Source organism: Eumetopias jubatus, unplaced genomic scaffold (genome assembly GCF_037043125.1).
Source record: "Eumetopias jubatus isolate StellerSeaLion01/CBP00866 unplaced genomic scaffold, mEumJub1_p1.0 scaffold_15, whole genome shotgun sequence".
In the NCBI taxonomy this organism is placed as follows: domain Eukaryota; kingdom Metazoa; phylum Chordata; class Mammalia; order Carnivora; family Otariidae; genus Eumetopias; species Eumetopias jubatus.
Window position 1 is genome coordinate 67,759,911 of NW_028274821.1, and position 22,144 is coordinate 67,782,054.

At 41.1% G+C, this 22,144-nt stretch overlaps 1 pseudogene; it reads left to right on the forward strand.

Annotated features, from left to right (window-relative positions):
- Nucleotides 1-12,253: 12,253 nt before the first annotated feature.
- Nucleotides 12,254-13,665, forward strand: LOC114213583 (E3 ubiquitin-protein ligase RNF8 pseudogene; annotated as a pseudogene).
- Nucleotides 13,666-22,144: the final 8,479 nt, after the last annotated feature.

The following is a 22,144-nucleotide window of genomic DNA, read 5'->3' on the forward strand; positions in this document are numbered from 1 at the left end:
CTCCCTTGCAGAAATAAGAACTTGTAACTTTGCGCCCACGTGGCTTTTCCGTGAGCGTGTGCTTCCTTCGGAAGCCCGGGGCTCCTTTCCTAACCGCCTTCTGAGGGAAGAGGATGTGGGGAGGTGGCATCGCTGAATAGGGGCCAGCTGTGGGAGAAGGGGGTGAAGTCAACCGATGGGGAAACGGGCAACGAGAAGTAACGGGGGGTCCGGGACGTAGGGATGTGTGGGGGTGACGGCTCAGAGGGCCATGGTCGCCCCGCCAGACCTGAGATTGTGTCCAGCCAGACCCAGAAATTAGGGCATATCCGCAAGGCCCACACCCTTTATTTCAGAGGGTAACGGAAACCACTAAGAAAATAAGCGCTCTGGACGCCCTGCCGGAGCCGGGAGCGAGCTAGGCGCAGGCGCACACGGCTCAGCGTCTGGCTCAGCGTCTGCCCTCGAGTTACCCTGCGCTGCTGGCCGGGCGAACTAGGTGAAAGGTAACTAGCAGGCGCTGCTCCGGGCGACAGCCGAAGCGCGCGTGCGCGGCGGGGCGGGTGCGGGCCCCGCGGCTTGCTCCGACTTCCCCAAGTTTCTCCCAAGTCTGCACATTAGCGAGCTGTGGGAGTGGCGCGGCAAGGAAGGGGCAGTGCAGGAGGCGCTGGGGTGGGGTGTAGGGGCAGGCTTGGAAAATTCTTGTCACTCGGCCCTCCCTGGAAGGTCCCGGGATGATGCGGGGAGAGAACCACTTACCGGGCGCCATTTGTGTGCCCGACTAGGTGCTGGGCGTGTCACTGCCTTAATTCTGGCAACCCTCTGAAGGAGGCTATATGGCCTCACATTTACGAAAGAGAAATGCGAGGCGCTGCGATTTCATGTAACTTGCCCAAGGTCATTCAGTCTATAAAGGGCAGTTTCCACAAATGGTCCCAGATTCGAGATTTTTTTCTTTTGTTTGTTTGGTTTACCCTAGTGCTAACAACGGACATGTAACAGTGCATTTTACAAGGCACCTCTTAGACATTACTCGTCCATCTTTACCTGAAAGCTACGAGGTAGGTAATATTACTGACTCTCCTTGTGGATGGACAAACTGAGACTCAATAAAGTTGTTCTAAGATCACACAGAGACTAGCAGAGTTGAGATTTTATGCCTCGTTTTGGCGGGATCAAGAAAGATCAGGTTCCTCCACCTCCTATCCCACAGACCTACGGAGAGTATGAGAGCTTCGAGCTCCAGAGGATGAGTGGCCCAGGCCATGCGGAAGACAAAGATGTTCTCATCACTGGAGGTTTCCTTTGATTGCAGGTTTCCAGTACACAATTACAAAGTGACCACTCCTTGGAGATACTTGGGTTGTTAGCTCATTGAGGGCAGGGACAGAGTGCACTGCTCATGGTTTGTTAAACTTGTTTGTTGGTGAGTTTATAACTAAATGAACACATATTCAACCTCAGACTACCCCAGAGGGAAGCCGCAATTATGTCTGGCACTGGTTGAAGTGATTACTTTCTTGTGACTTTTCCCCGGTGAGGGCTCTTGCATTCATTCAGCAAACATTCTTAGCACCCACTCTGCTGTGCACTGAACTGGAAAACAAGATGGGAGCTTTGAAAGGCAGGAAGGCCTTGCTTCTCCTGAAAACTCCATTCTGAGTCCTAGACATCTGGGAGTTTGCCCACCTCCATGTATGTGGAAGCCACAGGGTTTCCTGTGAGGGCAAGAAATGCACCACTCAGGCAGGGGCATGGGACCAAATCACACCCCTCCCTCCCTCCCTGCCAGCCTAGCCAGTCCCGACCTGTTCCTCAGAATCACAAAACAAAAGCAGCTCTGCTCCTCTCCTGAGGAGGCCTTGGAAACAGGCAACTACCAAAAGGGAAATGCAAGGGAAGCAGAAAAAGCTGCAGGGCAGCCAATCAGCCCCCTCCCACCCCTCATCTCTTTCCAAGAATCCCTTCTTCCCTTGAGTGTCCAGTCAGGGAATTGGAATGTCACTGCCTGTGCCCCAAGTCTGTGCTGCTGCTCAGGCTGATAAAGACAAAGGCTGTAATTGGACTGTCTTTGCCCGAATGTAACCCTCCCTGCCTTGTGGCCTCCCTGAGGTGACCAGGGGAGATCACATGCTGCCCAAAACTATCAAGATGCTTCTGCAAGCTGCCTGCCTGGTGGTGTTGGCAGAAAGAAAGCTGCTTGGGGACTAACACTATCAATCTATTGAGAGCTCCCATGCTGACACACTGGGCGCTTTGCTACACACTTTTACTTGAGTTCCCATAACCCTATGCAGTAAGTGGTGCAATCCTCATTTTGTAAAGGATAAAACTTAGGCTCCTGAAGGGGTGATTTCCCCACATCACACACCAAGTAAAAGGACTGACTGAAACTCAACTCTCACTGCTCTATGCATTTAGAACACAGCACCCCAATGGGGCAGGTACTTGGAGCTGGTTGGGAAAACTGTCCCTAGGATACTTACCTTCTTCCCTAATTACCCCAGAGATATTTCAGTAAAAATGTAGAACAAGTGAAATTCCATGCCTTATACAAAGTTAAATAATAAGTGACTTCATAAAGGAATGAATGCATGGATGGATGAAGGGAGAAAATGAGATGTGATTAAAGTGCCTGGAATTGTGGTCGGCACAGAGTAGACCCTCAATAAATATTTCCTTAATGAATCCGTAAAAGAGAAAGAAGAAATCAAAATATAAAGAATGGAAGAATTTCAGTGTGAGGTGCAGATATTTTAGGAAAACAATTTCCCAACCTGAAGCTCACAGATAAAGTTTATAGTCCTGTTGGAATTTGAAACGCTCCTTTTTGGAATTATCGCTGAAAAGTTTACTGGCCCCAGAAGGTTATCAGTAGATACACAAAAAGTGGATGCTGTTAAGCCCTGGTCCACAATCCCCTTCCTATTGAATTACCTCCTATGGTGCTTCTTGGGTGTGATTTGTGCTGCTGGTTTTTATCAGTTGGAAAGGCCTTTCATTCCATTCACTAAGTGTTAGTACATACTCTTTATGAAGCACTACGTAGGTTACAAAGTGCATAAGATATGGTCCTTGCTCCCAAGTGAGGAAAACATGAGATTTGGAGTCAAACGTCCTCAGTTTGAGTCCCTGCTCTGGTCAGGGTGTGTACTTCCACACATTATTTAACCTCAGCCATGTTCAGTTTTCCCATATGTAAAAAGGGGTATAAAACTACCTCACAGATAGCAAGAAAATTTAATAATATATTAAAAAGGAGGGATTAATAAAAGGCAAATGCTATTAATTTAGCTTTATTCAGAGAGAACATGGGGAATGTTGTGCCAGGCACCAAACCTAGCTCTCTTTAGGGAACGGGAACCGAAACCTTGAGACCTAAGAAGGATTTTGGACTGGAGACTGGCCAGGCAGCACGGAGCATGGAGGAGCAGAGCCTTACTGACCAGGAACAGTGTAGGAACTAGGTAAGTGCCTCTTAGGACTTGGGCCTTAGCTTTGGGCCACATTTCTACTGAGATATGGATATGTCACTTGAATCTGGTGGCTGCAGGAAGAAGGAGCATCTCAGAGGAGCTGAATCCCACGAGAACTCTATATAACTGTGCTCAGCGTGCCCCTTCCCTGCTTAGGTCAGCCTGAATTCATAGCAGCTAGCATTTGTTGAGTCTCTGCTGGATGCGAGACCCTAAGAATTCAGAGCAGGCCTGAAACAAATATAAAATTTGTAAACACAGAATGACCTGAAGGTTTAAGAGAGCAGAAACCTAGCCCACTGGGAACTGAAAAATTCCCGAGGAGGTAGCCTTTGGCTGAGATGTGAAGGATGGGGCCGATTTTGCCTAGGGTAGGAAAACACAAAATGGGTTTATACCCTTTGACAAACAAGTAAACAAAAACAAGTAGAATGCCACTTTAGCCATACTAAATGCTTTCTTTGGTTTACTCACAGAATTTAGAGGGAAAGGAAGAAAGCATGAGGAAATGCATGTTGGCCATCTTGGAAGCCAAGGGAATAGGTAAGGCTTTACGGCTTTGACCTGTTTACCAGCTCTGTGGCCTCAGCTCGTCCCCTTCTCTCTGTGCCTGTGGCTCTGTCTGTGAAATAAGAACTCTCATACCTAACGGACAGCATTGTTATAGGGATTGGAAGAGATGGTGAAGGTCAAGTATCCACTACCATGCATACCAAGAACGTGATAAACTCTGGAGAAATGGCAACTTTTTTCTCCTTCCCCACCAGATGGAAGGTCAGGGCTGAACTCCTTTATTGGCATTTAGCCACACAGCCTCTTTTAAAACAATAGGCCCAAGAAACACTTCCAGACATCCTCCTAGACTCAGAAATGTCTGCTTTCTCTTTATCTACAGAAAAACTTGTGCAAATGTCCACCCCTCGGGAACATAGCAACTGTGTTAATTAAGCATAACCCTATTCTGTCTGAAGATTATAATTACCCTTCTCTGTAGATGTCCTGCCTTGAGGATTCCTCTGCTCCAGGGCTAACCTGTCAGAGCCCAGCCTCCCTCAGGTGGAGATGCAGAAGGGCTGGGATCTCAGAATCTGTCCACAGAGGACAAACTCCTGTCCCCCGGGAAGATTGTTGTAAATAATTAGTGTGCATCCTGTTTCTTTCCCTAGCCTCATGGTAGATCCAAGGACAACAATACAGAGGAAAGCCAAGTCTCTGAGGAATTTCCTGAATAATCCAAAATGCTCAAGTGTCAAGGAATTTCCCCACACAGCATCCAAGTCTAACCCATTCTTCATTTTGTCCCACTTCACACTTGAATACACTGTAGTGGGTACACGGAAAATTTTAATTCCCAGTTGTTGTTGTTGTTGTTTTTCTTTCCCAGAGTTAAGTCACTGGAAAAAACTGTCAAGGCTATAAAAAAGAAACAAGAGGTTTAAATTCTACCTAAACTCATCTCAGTAGCTTAATGTTCCTTTGGGGGAACCAGCAGCATCATTTCAGGAGCTTAGAAGGAGAGCCAAGTGACTGGGATTCTAACCTGTGTCTACCTCTAAGCCGACAGGCAGCCTCAGCTAAGTCATGCCCCTTCTCCGAGTCTCCCTTTCCACACCTGTAAACTTAAAGGTTTGTGCTAGTCAACTTTTAGGTTCCTTTCCAATTATCAGTCACCTCTGAAATGTATTTGGAGTTTTGCTCCAATAAAATCTTAAAAAAAATACATTTCATCCTAAAATATCATTTGTAATGGCTATTTAGTTTTCCACTGTATAAATATACTATAATTTTTTTTAAATCAGCTTCCTATTGATGGCCGTTAAGATTGTTTCCTATATTTTGCTATTGTGTAATGCTGCTAGATAGCTGTGAGTCTATTGTTTCCTTAGAATAGATTTCTAGATGTGGATTTATTGGTCAAAGAAAAGGGACATTTTTATTTATTTATTTATTTATTTATTTTTAGATTTTATTTATTTATTTGACAGAGAGAGACACAGTGAGAGAGGAAACACAAGCAGGGGGAGTGGGAGAGGGAGAAGCAGGCTTCCCGCAGAGCAAGGAGCCCGATGTGGAGCTTGATCCCAGGACCCTGGGATCATGACCTGAGCCGTTAACGACTAAGCCACCCAGGCGCCCAAAAAGGGACATTTTTAAACTTATAATAATGAAATATTAAATTGTCCTCCTCAAAGTTTGTATCCATTTACAGTCCCCCCAGCAGTATATATGAGTATTAATGAGCCCTCACCAGCACTGAGAACAATGGACCCTTGGCATTCTTGGGTTTATCATTGTCAAATTTCCAGTCCTCGGGAGCTTCCCAAAAGGTTCCTGACAGATAGTAATTGGTAACTGGTTGAGACAGAACTGGGAAAGTGTCAGGATTGGCTGAGGAGGTCACTTAGCATTCAGTAAGTCTAGCTCAGGGCCCAGAGTCTGCAGTCACTATAGCAGCTCTTGCAGCAGGGCCCTGCTGACTTCATCCTGCAGTGTGGCCCCTTCTGACTACTGTGCCATCCATCAGCACATTACTGGGCAGCAGAGGTCACTGGCATCCATCGTCATCCCTGAATTTCTGCACGTTCAGGTAAGCTCATGGTTTGCTTTGTTTCAATAATGACGTCATAATATAGTTTCAAGTTTATTTCTATGGCAGAATTTATTTATTTACTTATTTATTTTTTGGGGGGGAGGGGCAGAGGGAGAGGGAGAATCTTAAGCAGGCTCCACACCCAGTGCCAGAGCCCAACACGGGGCTCTATCTCACAACGCTGAGACCATGACCTGAGCCAAAATTGAGAGTCAGACACTTAACTGACTGAGCCACCCAGGTGCCCCTATGGCAGAATTTATTTTAAAACTACTATCAGTTACTTTAGTCTAATAAGTATAGACTTTATTAAGGGTCTTACAGGGTTACTTAAATTTCTCAGTTATTCTTTAATGCATTTTCTAGAGGAGGTTATAAGCTATACTGATATTGATAATTTGGTATCCAAATTGTGGAGACATTCCTTACAGATGTCAAGGGGCTTCCAAATGAAATGGAATTTATTTATTTATTTATTTATTTATTTATTTATTTATTTATTTATTTATTTTTAAGATTTTATTTATTCATTTGAGAGAGAGAGAAAGATGCAGAGAGAGCACAAGCAGGGGGAGAGGGAGAGGGAGAAGCAGACACCCTGCTGAGCTGGGAGCCGGACATGGGGCTCGATCCCTGGACCTGGAGATTATGACCTGAGCCAAAGGCAGATGCTCAACCATCTGAGCCACTCAGGCGCCCTTAAATGGAATTTAAATATTCAATTGCTTTCAGTGTACACAGAACCCAGGACAGTAAGTACTTCTAATGTCCCCATCCTATGTCTGTTTAACACCACATGATCTGGATGAATTTGTGACCTTTATGAACAAGCTTCTAATTAGCCTGATAAATGCACAGTCCCACAGTCTGGAAGTTCCAGGTTCCAGTGCCAAGTCTGGCCCTGAGTGGCTGGGAGTCCTCAGGCATCTCACTTCTCTGGGTTTCAAGTTCCTCCCCTTTAAAGGATAAGTTTATTCTCAAATAGCAATTACCAACCTGATATCCTAGAACCTCACTGGAATCTTGAAAAGTAGTAATGAGTATTCACAAGGTAAAATACTTCCAATATTTTATTAGAAACTTAATATTATATAGATTTAGGTTTGACAGGATAACAAAGGGGGCCCTTTTCTTTGTTTGGGCTGTGATGATGCAGGAATCCTCACAATCCTCACAACATTTGAGGAATGTACTATTGTTATGAATTTACAGATAAAGAAACTGAGGCACAGAGAGTTAAACAATTTGCTCAAGGTTGCACAGCTAGTGTTGGAAGGAAGATCAAACCCAGGTAATCTGATTCCAGAATCAGTAACAACACTGCTTAATGCTAATTCTAATTATGTCATACTAATTAGGAGTTCTGATTGGCAGCAGTATTCTTTAATGAAAAAAAGAAAATTAAATAATATTAATTAATAATTAAATACAGTTTGGTATGTGAAAATTTTCCAGAACCTCAAGTATTCAGAAAAAAAGCACTTGATGCTTGAAAAGAATGGAAATGTTTGACCAGCACTGAATTAGATAATACCCAAGATCCCTTCTGGTTCTAATGTCTCTGACACTGAGGAGGAAATATGGACGTTAAAGAAAAACAACTCCATAAAACATCACGCAGACTGGAGCATTTATATTCCAGGAGTAATCAAAACACTATTTCTTTGTTAAATGGTGCAGACAAGTTTAATTTTAAAAACCAGGAATCAAATGAGAGTCAGTGGACTTGACTATTAAGAAATCTTAAAGTCAAAAGCAAAAGGGCCTTAGAACTGCAATTTCATGGTTGATTTTTACCACATTAGTATTATGCTGGAGAATAATCACATAATAGAGTTCTTACATAGTGCTTATCAAAACATCTGACCTGTTTCATAAACATTCTCTTCATTCCCCACAGCAATTCTGCAAGTTTGGTGATCAGGATAACTACAGTCAACTTAGATTACTTAATAGCAAGAAAGGGGGGGGAAAAAAAGGAGCGCCAAGGCAGGGTCTGTCTTCTACCTCTCTCTCAGCCATTTCTAGCATAGAGCTGGCACAGGACGGAAGCTCAGTCAACATTTGTCCAATGGCTGAAAAATTCACTAACGGGCTACTAGACCCTGACAAAATCTCTCTTCAGCTGCCCTGTATCCATAACATAAGTTTAATATAATGTAATGCCAACCAATGCAATTAATCTTAAATAGCTGTATGTAGTGCAGTGTAATTGCTGCTGAGGTCAACAACTTTTTTAAAAACTCTGTGACCGGGCGCCTGGGTGGCTCAGTTGGTTAAGCGACTGCCTTTGGCTCAGGTCATGATCCTGGAGTCCCGGGATCGAGTCCTGCATCGGGCTCCCTGCTCAGCAGGGAGTCTGCTTCTCCCTCTGACCCTCCCCCCTCTCATGTACTCTCTCTATCTCATTCTCTCTCAAATAAATAAATAAATAAAATATTAAAAAAAAAAACTCTGTGACCATGGAATATTACTCAGCCATCAGAAGGGATGAATATCCACCATTTGCATCAACACGGCTGGAACTGGAGGGGATAATGCTGAGTGAAATAAGTCAAGCAGGGAAAGACAATTATCATATGGTTTCACTCATATGTGGAACATAAGGAACAGTGCGGAGGACCACAGGGGAAGGGAGGGACAAGTGAATGGGAAGAAATCAGAGAGGGAGACAAACCATGAGAGACTCTGGACTCTAGGAACCAAACTGAGGGTTACAGAAGGGGGGGGGTAGGGGAATGGGGTAACTGGGTGATGGGGATTAAAAAAATTTTTTTCAAAGGTTTTGTAAAAATAAATAAATAAGTAAAAATAAAAACTCTGTGACCTTAGGAACTATAATCCTATCATTATATTCCAAGTTTACTTTATCTTCTCATCAGTTCTAATCCTTGCCTTGCTCAAAGTTTGTATTGTATTTTGCACATGTATAATGAGTCAGGTTCTTATCCTGACATTCTTGATAAAATAGAGAAGCCTGGGCACCTGGGTGGCTCAGTTGGTTAAGCGACTGCCTTTGGCTCAGGTCATGATCCTGGAGTCCCTGGATCGAGTCCCGCATCAGGCTCCCTGCTCGGCGGGGAGTCTGCTTCTCCCTCTGACCCTCTTCCCTTTTATGTTCTCTATCCCTCATTCTCTCTCTCTCAAATAAATAAATAAAATCTTTAAAAATAAAAAAAATAGAGAAGCCTGATTTGAAGTTAAGTTGTGAATTAACATTTTTTATTCAGAGGTAGGTAAATGACTTCTGGTGACCCTGACTGATTTTTACATTGGGAGCAACCCCACCCTCCAGTTCATTGCGCAATGGGGAAGTGGTTTGTGGAGCAGGCCTACACAAAACAGGCAAAAACTGTATTGTACATTAAATGTGTGATTCATATCCCTTGCTCCTTGCTCAAGAAGAACTGTATCTTAAACAAGTGATGGAATGCATGGGCCAGACACTGTTGCGGTTTCAGAAGTGAGTAAGATGCAGTTCCAGCAATCATATGACTGGGGGCTGCACGAGGAGGCTGGAGGGTAATCCAAAAAGAAAAAAAAATGCTCACAAATAACTATGATTCAAGGCAGAATGTGATGAGAGCACTCAATTCCCATTGAGAGAAAAATTATTTCTAGTTAGAGGATCAAAAGATTTCATAAGAGATATGTCAATAGAACTGGAATTCCCCATTCTATAAGCATCTTTTGAGCTCCGCTGTTCCTGAGACTCTGTGCCTGGCACTGGGGATTCAGAGATAAAACCAGCACATTTGTGCTCATGGAAAAGCTTTTAGTCTAGCCAGGAAAGAGAAACTTATGAAAAGTCTCAACCCACCCTGGCACAAGTTCTAGGAAAAAGAAGAAAAAGCCACTGGAGCACAGAGGACTAAGCAACTGGTTCTGCCTGGGGATTATGTCACCAAAAAAGGGGTAAATAAGAGTTTGTAAGAGAACCGACATATGACCCACAGAGTGAGGCAGGTGCTTTGCCCGAGGCCTCACACACATCCGTGTCCTTGATTCTCACAATAACCTCTGAGGCACTTACCGTTTTCCACACTTTACGGATGGAAAAACTACAGCTCAGAGTTTCAATAAATTGAAAGTTGCCTAAAGTCATACAATGGGTAAGCAAAGAAGCCATGAGAACTGAACTCTGGGCTCTGATGGCTATCTCCAACTGCCCGGAAGAAAAGGGAAGAAAGCGAGAAGTACAAAGGAATTTGTTTTAATAGCTTGACCACAGGCCAGGAAGCAGGACAGCCAAGATCTTCTTGGGAAAATAACACAGGGCAGCTTTTCCAGAGTGTAGGCTGCCTAATAATTCAGAATATAGCTGTATCAGAATATAGAAAGCCTTCCTTGAGTTAGATGTTTGACTGTTTCCAACATGTGCTATTAAAAGGAGCTAAGAGCACTAACACAGAAAAAGGGAACAGGAAGTGATGGGGAAGATGAAGGTGGCTTTTTTAGATGTAGTGATAAACAAGACCTCCCTCTGAAGAGGTCAGTGAGCATTTAAAGTAATTAAGCTGTATTATTCCCAGTGTGGTAGGAAGCCAGAACATTTTGAAGCTATAGATAAGAAATTTTATTCTTTTGCATGTTGCTGTCCAGTTTTCCCAACACCATTTGTTGAAAAGACTGTCTTTTTCCCATTGGATATTCTTTCCTGCTTTATCAAAGATTAATTGACCATACAGTTATCAGATCATTTCTGGGTTTTCTATTCTGTCCCATTGATCTTTGTGTCTATTTTTGTGCCAGTACCATACTATTTTCATGACTACAGCTTTGCAATATAACTTGAAGTCTGGAATTCTGATCCCTCCAGCTTTGCTTTTCTTCTTCAAGGTTGCTTTGGTTATTTGGGACCTTTTGTGGTTCCATACAAATTTTAGGATTGTTTATTCTAGCTCTGTGAACAATGCTGTTGGTATTTTGATAGGAATAACAATGAATGTGTAGATGACTTTGGGTAGTATAGACATTTTAACAATATTTGTTCTTCTGATCCATGAGTATGGAATGTCTTTCCATTTCTTTGTGTTGTCTTTAATTTCTTTCATCAGTGTTTTATAGTTTTCAGAGTACAGGTGTTTCATCACCTCTTTGGTTAGGTTTATTCCTAGGTATCTTATGGTTTTTGGTGCAATTGTAAATGGGATTGATTCCTTGATTTATCCTTCTGATGCTTCATTATTGGTGTATAGAAATGCAACAGATTTCTGTATGTTGATTTTGTATCCTGCAGCTTTACTGAATTTGTGTATAAGTTCTAGCAATTTTTTGGTGGAGTCTTTTGGGTGTTCTGTGTAGTGTATCATGTCATCTGCAAATAGTGGAAGTTTTACTTCTTCCTTGCTGATTTGGATGCCTTTTATTTCTTTTTGTTGTCTGATTGCTAAGGCTAGGACTTCCGGTACAATGTTGAATAAAATTGGTGAGAGTGGACATCCCTGTTTTGTGAAAAGCTCTCAGTTTTTCCCCATTGAGAATGATATTAGCTGTGATTTTTCATATATGGACTTTATCATGTTGAGGTATAACCCTAGTTTGTTGAGGGTTTTTATCATGAATGGATCTTGTACTTTGTCAAAAGATTTTCCTGCATCTATTGAAGGGATCATATGGCTCTTATCCTATCTTTTATTAATGTGGTGTATCACGTTGATTGATTTGCAACATGGAAAAGAATGAAACTGGACCACTTTCTTCCACCATACACAAAAATAAATTCAAAATGGATTAAAGACCAGGCTGCCTGAGTGGCTCAGTCAGTTAAGTGCCCAACTCTTGATTTCAGCTTAGGTCTTTTTTTTTTTTTTTAAAGATTTTATTTATTTGTTTGAGAGAGAGAATGAGAGAGAGAGAGAGAGAGCATGAGAGGGGGGAGGGTCAGAGGGAGAAGCAGACTCCCTGCTGAGCAGGGAGCCCGATGCGGGACTCGATCCTGGGACTCCAGGATCATGACCTGAGCCGAAGGCAGTTGCTTAACCAACTGAGCCACCCAGGTGCCCTCAGCTCAGGTCTTGATCTCAGGGTCATGAGTTCAAGCCCCATGTTGGGCTCCACGCTGAGTGTGGAGCCTACTTAAAAAACAAAAAATGGGATTGCTTCTGTCTGTTGTTTAGGTATGGCACCGGCGACGAAGCTGAGAGGCGGCAAGAACCCCGGCGGGGGTCTCGCTCTGTGCTGACCGCGAGCCAGGTCAGAATGGGCTATGGAGGAGCCCGGCTCGTTGGTCACGGGAGACCGCGCCCGTGGCTAGAGCTGGTGCTTGCGGCGGGTAGGGATGAACGCCGAGTGGCTGCTGCTGGAGGACGGAAACGAGGTGACTATAGGGCGAGGATTTGGTGTCACATACCAACTGGTATCAAAAATCTGCCCTCTGATGATTTCCCGAAACCACTGTGTTTTGAAGCAGAATGTCGAGGGCCAGTGGACAATTATGGACAACAAGAGTCTGAATGGTGTTTGGCTGAACAGAGAACATCTAGAACCTTTAAAGTTCTATTCTATCCATAAGGGAGACCACATCCAGCTCAGGGTACCTGTGGAGAATAAGGAGAATGCAGAGTATGAATATGAAGTTACTGAAGAAGACCAGGAGAGGATGTATCCTTGTCTTGCCCTAAAGAATGACCAGATGATAGGAAAAAATAGGGGATTGAGAACTAAAAGGAAATTTAGTTTGGATGAATTGGAGGGTTCTGGAGCTGAAGGCCCCTCAAATTTGAAATCCAAAATAAGTAAACTGTCTTGTGAACCTGGTCAACCAGTGAAGTCTCATGGGAAATGTGAAGTGGCCAGTCAACCCTCCGAATATCTGGATCCTAAGTTGACTTCCCTTGAGCCGAGGGAGAAGGCCACAAAGGCTCATGTTCACCCTGGCTCCACAAAAGTCATAGAGCTTCATCCTAAGAAGCAGAAAGCCTCAAACCCTTCAGCATCTCAAAGCAGCTTAGAGCTGTTCAAGGTGACCATGTCCAGGATTCTGAAGCTGAAAATACAAATGCAGGAAAACCAGGTAGCTGTCTTGAAGGTGAAAAAGCAGACCCAAAAAGGGAACTCAAAGAGAATTATGAAAATGGAGCAGGAGCTGCAGGACTTACAGTCCCAGCTGTGTGCAGAGCAGGCCCAGCAGCAGGCCAGAGTGGAGCAGCTAGAGAAGACTTTCCAGGAAGAGGAACTGCATTTCCAGGGTTTGGAGAAGGAGCAAGGAGAAGAGGACCTGAAGCAACAGTTGGCCCAGGCTCTGCAGGAGCATCGGGCTCTAATGGAAGAACTAAATCGGAGCAAGAAGGACTTTGAAGCAATCATTCAAGCCAAGAACAAAGAATTGGAACAGACCAAGGCTGTCACCTTGAACTGTGCCCACAGTTTCTGCTCCTACTGTATCAATGAGTGGATGAAGCAGAAGGTAGAATGCCCCATTTGTCGGAAGCACATCAAGTCCAAAACTCACTCCCTGGTTCTGGACAATTGCATTAATAAGATGGTAGATAATCTGAGCTCAGAAGTGAAAGAACGACGAATTGTCCTCATTAGGGAACAAAAAGCAAAGAGACTGTCCTGAAGACCATGCTCCAGGGGCATTTGAGGGACTGCCAGGCAGTGGAAGCTTGGGAGGGTCTGGAGGATTATCTGTGGACAGGTCTTGGGCCTCTCTGAGATGGCGCTCAGGACGGAGCCCCATGGGACAGAGACTGAGAGCGAGTCCTCCGCACGACCGATGTTGGCTGGCTGTGCTGCCACCATGAGGGCTGCTTCCGGGGACTTGAGAGACGCTGCTTCCCTGTGTGGTGAATGGGTTATGTATTTCTGTTCTGCTTTTTAACTTGATTGTTTCTGTTAGTGTTTTGGTACCTCAGAAGCCCCTCAGCTGACATTTGTTTTGGACAGGTTGGGGTACCCCTACGGCTGCCCCTAAAAGCTAAGGCAGCCTCTCTTGGAGAGGATGGTCTACCTCTTTGTGAAAACAAGATGTCATTTCCTGGAAATAAAATGTAAAGCCTAAAAAAAAAAAATGGATTAAAGACCTAAATGTGAGACAGGAAACCATGAAAATCCTAAAGGGGAACACAGGCAGTAACCTCTTTGACATCAGCCATAGCAACCTCTTACTAGGTATATCTCCTGAGGCAAGGAAAACAAAGCAAAAATAAATTACTGGGACTTCCTCAAAATAAAAAAAAAAAAAAAAACTTCTGCACAGTGAAGGAAACAATCAATAAAACTAAAAGGCAACCCACAGAAAGGGAGAAGGTATTTGCAAATGACATACCTGATAAAGGATCAGTATGCAAAATATATAAATAACTGATACAACTCAACACCCAAAAAATGAATAATCCAGTTAAAATGGGCAGAAAACATGAATGAACATTTTTCCAAAGACATACAGATGGCCAGGAGATACATGAAAAGATGTTCAACATCACTGATCATCAGGGAGATACAAGTCAAAACTACAATGAGATATCACCTCACACTTGTCAGAATGGCTAAAATCAACAACATAAGAACCAACAGGTGTTGGTGAGGATGTGGAGAAAGGGGAAACTTCTTGCACTACTGGTGGGAATGAAACTGGTACAGCCACTCTGGAAAATAGTATGGAGTTAAAAAGTTAAAAATAGAAAAAAAATAGAACTACCTTACAATCCAGCAATTGCACTACTAGGTATTTACCCAAAGAATACAAAAATACTAATTCAAAGGGATATATGCACCCCGGTATTTATAGCAACATTATCCACAATAGCCAAATTATGGAAACAGCCCAATGTCCAACAACCAAGGAACGGATAAAGAGGATGTGGTCTATATATACAATGGAATATTACTCAGCCATAAAAAGGAATGCAATCTTGCCATTTGCAATCATGTGGATGGAGCTAGAGAGTATTATGCTAAGTGAAATAAGTCAGTCAGAGAAAGACAAATTCTATACAATTTCACTCATATGTGGAATTTAAGAAACAAAACAAATGAGCATAGGGGAAAAAAGAGAGAGGCAAACCAAGAACAGACTCTTGACTAGAGAGAACAAACTGATGGTTACCAGAGGGGAGGTGGGTGGGGGGATGAGTTAAATAGGTGATGGAGATTAAGGAGTGCACTTGTGATGAGCACCAGGTGTTGTATGTACGTGTTGACTCACTAAATTGTACACCTGAAACTAATATTACACTATATATTAACTAACTAGAATTTAAATTAAAACCTTAAATAAATAAAAAAATTAAATTTAGACATGACATCCATCACTTTCACTGTATTCTGTCAGTCAGAAGCCAGTTACTAACCATGCAGTGGTTACAAAGGAATGTGTATACCATGGGTGGGGATTACTTAAAGAAATTATAATAACCCCTAAAACTGAAATGGAGGTATAACCACTGATAATATTTTGTTGTATTTCCTTCCAGTTTTTCCCTATGTATATAAATAATAATTTAATGTTTTATTCTTTCAAACTTATGATCATACTGTACAGGGGCTGTACCCTATTTTTATAACTTTTTATTTTAATATAATTTCAAATGTTTCCTACAGAAAAGTTGCAATAGTCCAAAACCTTCATACACTCTTTACCCAGATTCACCAATACATTTTTTTCTCATCTGTTTTATCTTTCTATCTTTGTATGTGTATTTATATTTATGCATATTATTTGGTATGAACCATTTGAGAGTAAGTTGGATACATCACTGTGCATTTCCTAATTATAAGGACATAGATTTTTTTTTTTTTTTTTTTTAGTAGGCTCCATGCCCGATGTTGGGCTTGAACTCATGACCTTGAGATTAAGAGTTGCGTGCTCTACCAACTGAGCCAGCCAGGTTCCCCCATTGATTTTTTTATGTAATCACAGTACAACTATCAAAATCAGGAAATTTAACATTGGTACAATTCAAAGTCCACAATCTACATTCAAATTTCATCAGTTGTCCCATAAACATCCTTTATAAATTGTTTTTTCTTGGTCTAAGATCAAATCTTAGATGCATTTAATTCTCAGTAATGTCCTTTAATTTGGAACAGTTCCTCACCTATTTTGTGTGTGTTTCTTGACCTTGACATTTTTGAAGAGTACAAACCAGTCATTTTTGTACGTTGTCCTTTGACTTGGATTTGTCTGATCTGATTTTTTGCAGTTTTGGAAGGAATGCCACCAAACTAATGTTGTATCCTACTCAGTGCATCTCACCAAGAGACAAATGATGCTTGTTTGTTAACTCTGATCACTTTGATAAAGTGGAGCCTGCCAGTTTTCTTCACTCTAACATTACTATTTTTCCCTTTGAAATTAATAATGTATGAGGAGATAGTTTGAATATGTAAATATTCCATTTCTCATTAAACCTTCACCCACTAGTTTTAGTATCCATTAATGATTTTCTATCTCCATCATTCCTTCTATACTTGTTAGTTGGTATCCTACTGAAAGAACTTTTCTCCTTCCTCATTTTCATTTATTTACTTATTTTTTCATTTATTGATATAAGTATGGGCTCATAGATTTTAATTTTATAAGTAATGGGTTATAATCCACTACCATCACTCTATTTTTATGAATAAATTATCCCATACCTGGCCAGTGGGAGCTCTAAAAGTTGACTTCTGTGTCCTTTTGGTATGTTCCTGCTTTTGTTGAAGAAATTCCTTACTTTAATGGGGTGACTGGGTGATGGATATTAAGGAGGACACATGTTGTGATGAGCACTGGGTGTTATACACAACTGATAAATCGTTGAACACTACATCAAAAAATAATGATGTACTGTATGCTGGCTAACTGAACATAATAAAAAAAAAAAAGAAATTCCTTACTTACTTTTACAAGATGATCCAGATTCATTTTGTGCTTCCCTGACACAGTCCTAGAATCAGCTATTTCTCCAAGGGCCATTACCTTTTATTGGAAATGGTATTTAGAAATTTCATACCAATTTCTAGGTGGTAGGTATACTCACTGTTACTACTTCGTCATTTCTTCTAGGTCCTGTCAGCAGACAGAGCTATCTATCTATAATTATTATATATTATATGTATATTATTTATATATTCATATAATTTTTTATATCCATCTATCTATACATAATATGTTTTTTTAAAGATTTTATTTATTTATTTTGACAGAAAGAGAGACAGCCAGAGAGGGAACACAAGCAGGGGGAGTGGGAGAGGGAGAAGCAGGCTTCCCGCAGAGCAGGGAGCCCAATGTGGGGCTTGATCCCAGGACCCTGAGATCATGATCTGAGCCAAAGGCAGATGCTTAACGACTGAGCCACCCAGGTGCCACATTATATGTTAAGTATATATAATTAAAAACCATGAATTCAAACTAATACCTCAAGTACCAATCCAACACTTCAGAGAATACTCTCAACTTCCACATATTCACATCTGTAACTCTTCTTCAACAGTGAAAAAAAATTGGCTTCTGTTACTGTCAATATATCTACTCATTTGCTTAAGCCTAAATTACATAGAAAGTAGTTTCAGAGCTGCTAACTCAGACCACTACAAAAAGTAAATTTATTGACTAGAGTTCAATATGTGTTTATAGTTTTTTTCTGAGATATATTCAGTGTGTGACATAGTGAAATGCATAAATCCTGCATGTACAATGTGATGAGTTCTAACAACTACTGTACCTATTTTCAACCCAATATGAGCAATTTCTCATGTCATTAAAGCGTTTTTCAAAAGCATGAATGTTTTTAAGCTGGTTATTATTCTACAGTATGGATATATTATAATTGATTTTGTCATTCCTTATAATAAGATTAGATTTTCAGTGTTTTCTATTGAAAGCAGTGCTTCAATAGTATCCTATTAACACTGTTAAAAGGAGAATGTGATACCACTATGTAAGCTATAGTTATGCCACCTTTCCTTTACCGAAAAAGATATTCTGTTGAATGAATTAATCAAAATTTCAAGATTCTAAGATACTCCAACTATTATTCCTACAACTAAACTGGTTCTGGTCCAGTGTATTAATTTCTTAGTACCATCATAGCAAATAACCACAAATGAGGTGGTTTGCAACACCAGAAATTCATTCTCTCATAGTTCAGGAAGTCAGAAGTTCAAAATCAAGATGTTAGCAGAGGTGGTTCTTTCTGGAGGCTCTGAGGGGGAAACCACCCCCATGCTTCACTCCCTAGGACCTGATAGTTGCTGGCAATCCTTGGCATCCCTTGGCTTGTAGGTGTGTGACTCCAATTTCTGACTCCATTGTCACATGGCCTTTTTCTCTGTGTGTGTTCACTTTTAAGGAGACCAAGTCACTGGATTTAGGGCCAATCCAAATCTAGTATGACCATATCTTAATTCAACTAATTACAACTATAAAGACCCTATTTCCAAATAAAATCACATTCAGAGGTTCCAGGTGGACATGAATTCTGGAGGGACACTATTCAACCCAGTATGCCCAATATGGCTAGTCCCCTTTAAAACTCCGTAATTCCTTATCTGAGCTCTTGGGATTAAATGATTTTAGATTTAGATTTTAGAAAGGTAATTTCAGGTATGTACTATATATTATATTACATAACACCCCACCCAGTAAGGTCTGGAGCAGCACCCCATAATCAAACACATTACTATTTCTGCAGTGAAGTATATGCACATTCGTACCAAGGGAGAGAAATAAAGACAATAGTTTCACATCATTTCATGTCTAACCTTGCTGCCAGATAAAAATGATTTTTTTTTTTTAATTTTCAGAGCTTTGGGGATTTCAGAATTACAGATTCTGTGTTCCTGAATTTGAGCCCATTTTCAGGTGCAAATGTTAAAAGTTCAAGTCAAAAAGCCACCTATTTTAATAGTATAAAGCAAATGGTTCAAGTACATCAACCTGTGAGTACACATGTGGTCGCATTATCATTCATACCTAACATTCACCAGCCCCACAGCCATTTCTAGTCCAGTGGGATTTCTAATACAATAGAAAGCCCTTCACTCCTCAGATACTTCTGGAAACTCCCAGGGTGGGCAGAGAGTATCCACAGCACCATTCTAGGAACTTAGTAGTATGGCAACTGAGTCAGGAATCTTCAGCTGAGAATGAGCATGCAGATGCCCTCCTCTGAGATGACCTGCTGTCCTAATCTGCAACTGTTCTATGTTCCTGGAATGAGAGCCCATTCCCAACGCCCTTGTCTCCCCTGTTTCCTCACTGCCCAGGCCTGGCAATGGATTCCAAGCAACAAAGCTTTTGTGAAATGAGAAGGAAAATGTGATTCCCTTCCTGTGACATGCTCAGTTAGAGGATGGCCCCCACATGAGTTCGAAAGTATTAAGAGAGTTTGCTACAAGGACTCTTCCCGTTGGTCCTCACAATCCCTTTTTTCTACAAGTTGTACTCATGGTTCAGTATAGACTGTTTAGTGTATTCTTTTCCTGTTGTTGCTATAACAACAACCAACCACAAATTTAGTGGCTTAAAACAGTACAAACTATCATCTTACAGTTCTAGAGGTCAGAATTTGAGATGGTTCTTCCGAGCTAAAACCAAACTGTCCACAAGGCTGTGCTCCTTTCTAGAGGCTCTGGAGGAGAATATTTCTCGGACTTTTCTACCTTCTAGAGGCTCTCTTCATTCCTTGGCTCAGGGCTCCTTCTCCCATTTTCAAAGCACATCACTCCACCCTCTGCTTCCATCGTCCCATCTCCTCTCTCTGACATCAGCCTTCCTGCCTTCCTCTTGTAAGAAATCTTGTGATTTCATATTCCCCTTCCCCCACCCCATTAATCTTCCCATGTCGATATCCTTAACTTAGTCACATCTGCAAAGTCTCTTTTGCCACGTAAGGTAATTATATTTGCAGGTGCTGAGGACTGACATGTGGACATCTTTGGAGGGCCATTATTCTGACTGCCATATGCTGTACTTAGAACCACCCTTCATGCACCTCCTCTGCTCGCCCACTTTGCCTCCCTAGAGTAGACTCTCCCCCAGCAGCCACCAAGCACCCTGCAATCTCCCCTTCAGTTAGTCCACCTCTCTACCTGTCACCACCTCCAATTTATCAGAAATATGTAGTTGAATTTAGGAAAGAGAACAACATAATTTCCCAGTCAAATCTCAAATTTTATTAGGATCCTCTTCAAGTTTCCTTTGATTCAGATCATGTTCTTATATTTGATGGGATGGATAAGGACCCTTGGCTCTCTCAAACAACAACACAGAAAAAACACTTTTATTTTGTCAAACACTTTCCAATTTTCAACTGACCCTCACAAATACCTAATTAAACACGTAAGGCAAGATTTTTATTTCCATTTTACAATTAAGGAAACTGAGGCTCTGAAACATTAAGTCCTTTGATCAAGGCTTTATTGCAGGATAAATATCATATATCAAAAAGTTATCCTCCCCATCAAATCATAAAAAAGCCAAAGGAAAAAATAAAATCACCACAAAGAAGGTCAAATTATGGAAATATAAAATATAATATGCATATGAGTGTGCTTATATTTCTACTGTATGTATAACACAGTCAGGATAGCTTTAAGACAGCGGGAAAATTGGAGAAGTGTGACCTCTCTGGGCCCTCTTCATTCCCCCAATTTGTCTTTCTTCCTCCTCGCAGACCCTCAACCTCTTCCTAACCCTACACCTCTCCCTCATCTTGCCCTTGATTACTGAGAATCCTTCTAGAAAAGCTCTGTCCAACAGCAATATTATGTGAGCCACATATATAATTTTAATTTTTCCTCACATTTTAAAAAGTGAAAATAAGCAGGTAAAATTAATTTTGGTAATATATTTTAACCCAGTATATCCAAAGAATTATCAATTCAACACATAATCAATATTAAAGTTGTTAATGAAATACTTCCATTCTCTTTTCATTCTAAGTCCTCTTCAAAATCCAATGTATATTTTATATTTATAGCATATAATTTGAGCTAGCTGTATTTCAAATGCTCAATAGCCACATGTAGCTAATGGCTACCATATTAGATACTACAGTGCTAGGATCCAACACACCCCAATTATACCTCTTTTCTCTGTTTCAGTCTGACTTATACTCTGATCTTCCCAGTTAAAACTCTAGTTGCCTTTTATCAAATTATGGAATGAATAAGTCACGGGAATAAAAGGCACAACATAGGGAATATAGTCAATGATATTGTAATAGCATTGTATGGTGACAGATGGTAGCTACACTTCTGATGAGCATAGCATAATGCAGAGAGGAGTTGAATCACTATTTTGTACACCTGAAACTAAAGTTAACACTGTGTGTCAACTACACTCAAATTAAAAAAAGTTAACTCTAGTTGTCTTTTGTCTAAGACATCTATTAGTGGCTCTAACAAAAGTAATGCAATAAGTGTGTGTTTATAATCTTCTCTTTGGATAAAAGAACTGTGTTCTTTTCCATTTAGTTTCTCCATCTTTCTTGGCTAAGCCAGATCCTGTGTTTTGAGATGCAGAATCTGTAGAATGGGTAGAGATCTATGACTAAGAAGCAGAGAAAGAACTTAACAAGATACCAAGTTGAATTATTTAAGAGCTGGAATATAATGTGAAGGGACATAAAAGAAAACAGACCTTTAGGACATTAGGCTAAGTGAAATAAACCAGTCACAGAAGGACAAATACTGCATGATTCTACTTATATGAGGTATCTAAAGTAGTCAGATTCCCAGAAGAAGAGAGTAGAATGGTGATTGCCAGGGGGAACTGGGGAGTTGCTGTTCATAAAGCTTAAATTATACAAGATGAAAAAGTTCTAGAGATATGCTGTACAACATTATATTTAATAATAATGTACTATATGCTTAAAAATTGTTAAGAGAGTAGATCTCATTATGTGTAGGAGTGGGGTTTTTTTGTTTGTTTTTTGTGGGGTTTTTTTTTCCTTTATCACAACTAGGAGGAGGAAGAGGAGAAAATGGAGTCAGGGATAAAGGAGGAATATGAGAGGCTGCCATGTGAGAAACTCCAGAGCAGATTCAGGATATAACAGAATTGGGGCTGGAGGAAGTTTCTGAGAAGTGCAGTTCACCGCTAGGAACTGGATCTTCTTCAATATTCCATAACAGACTTGGGTAAAACATAGAATTAATTTTTTAAAAA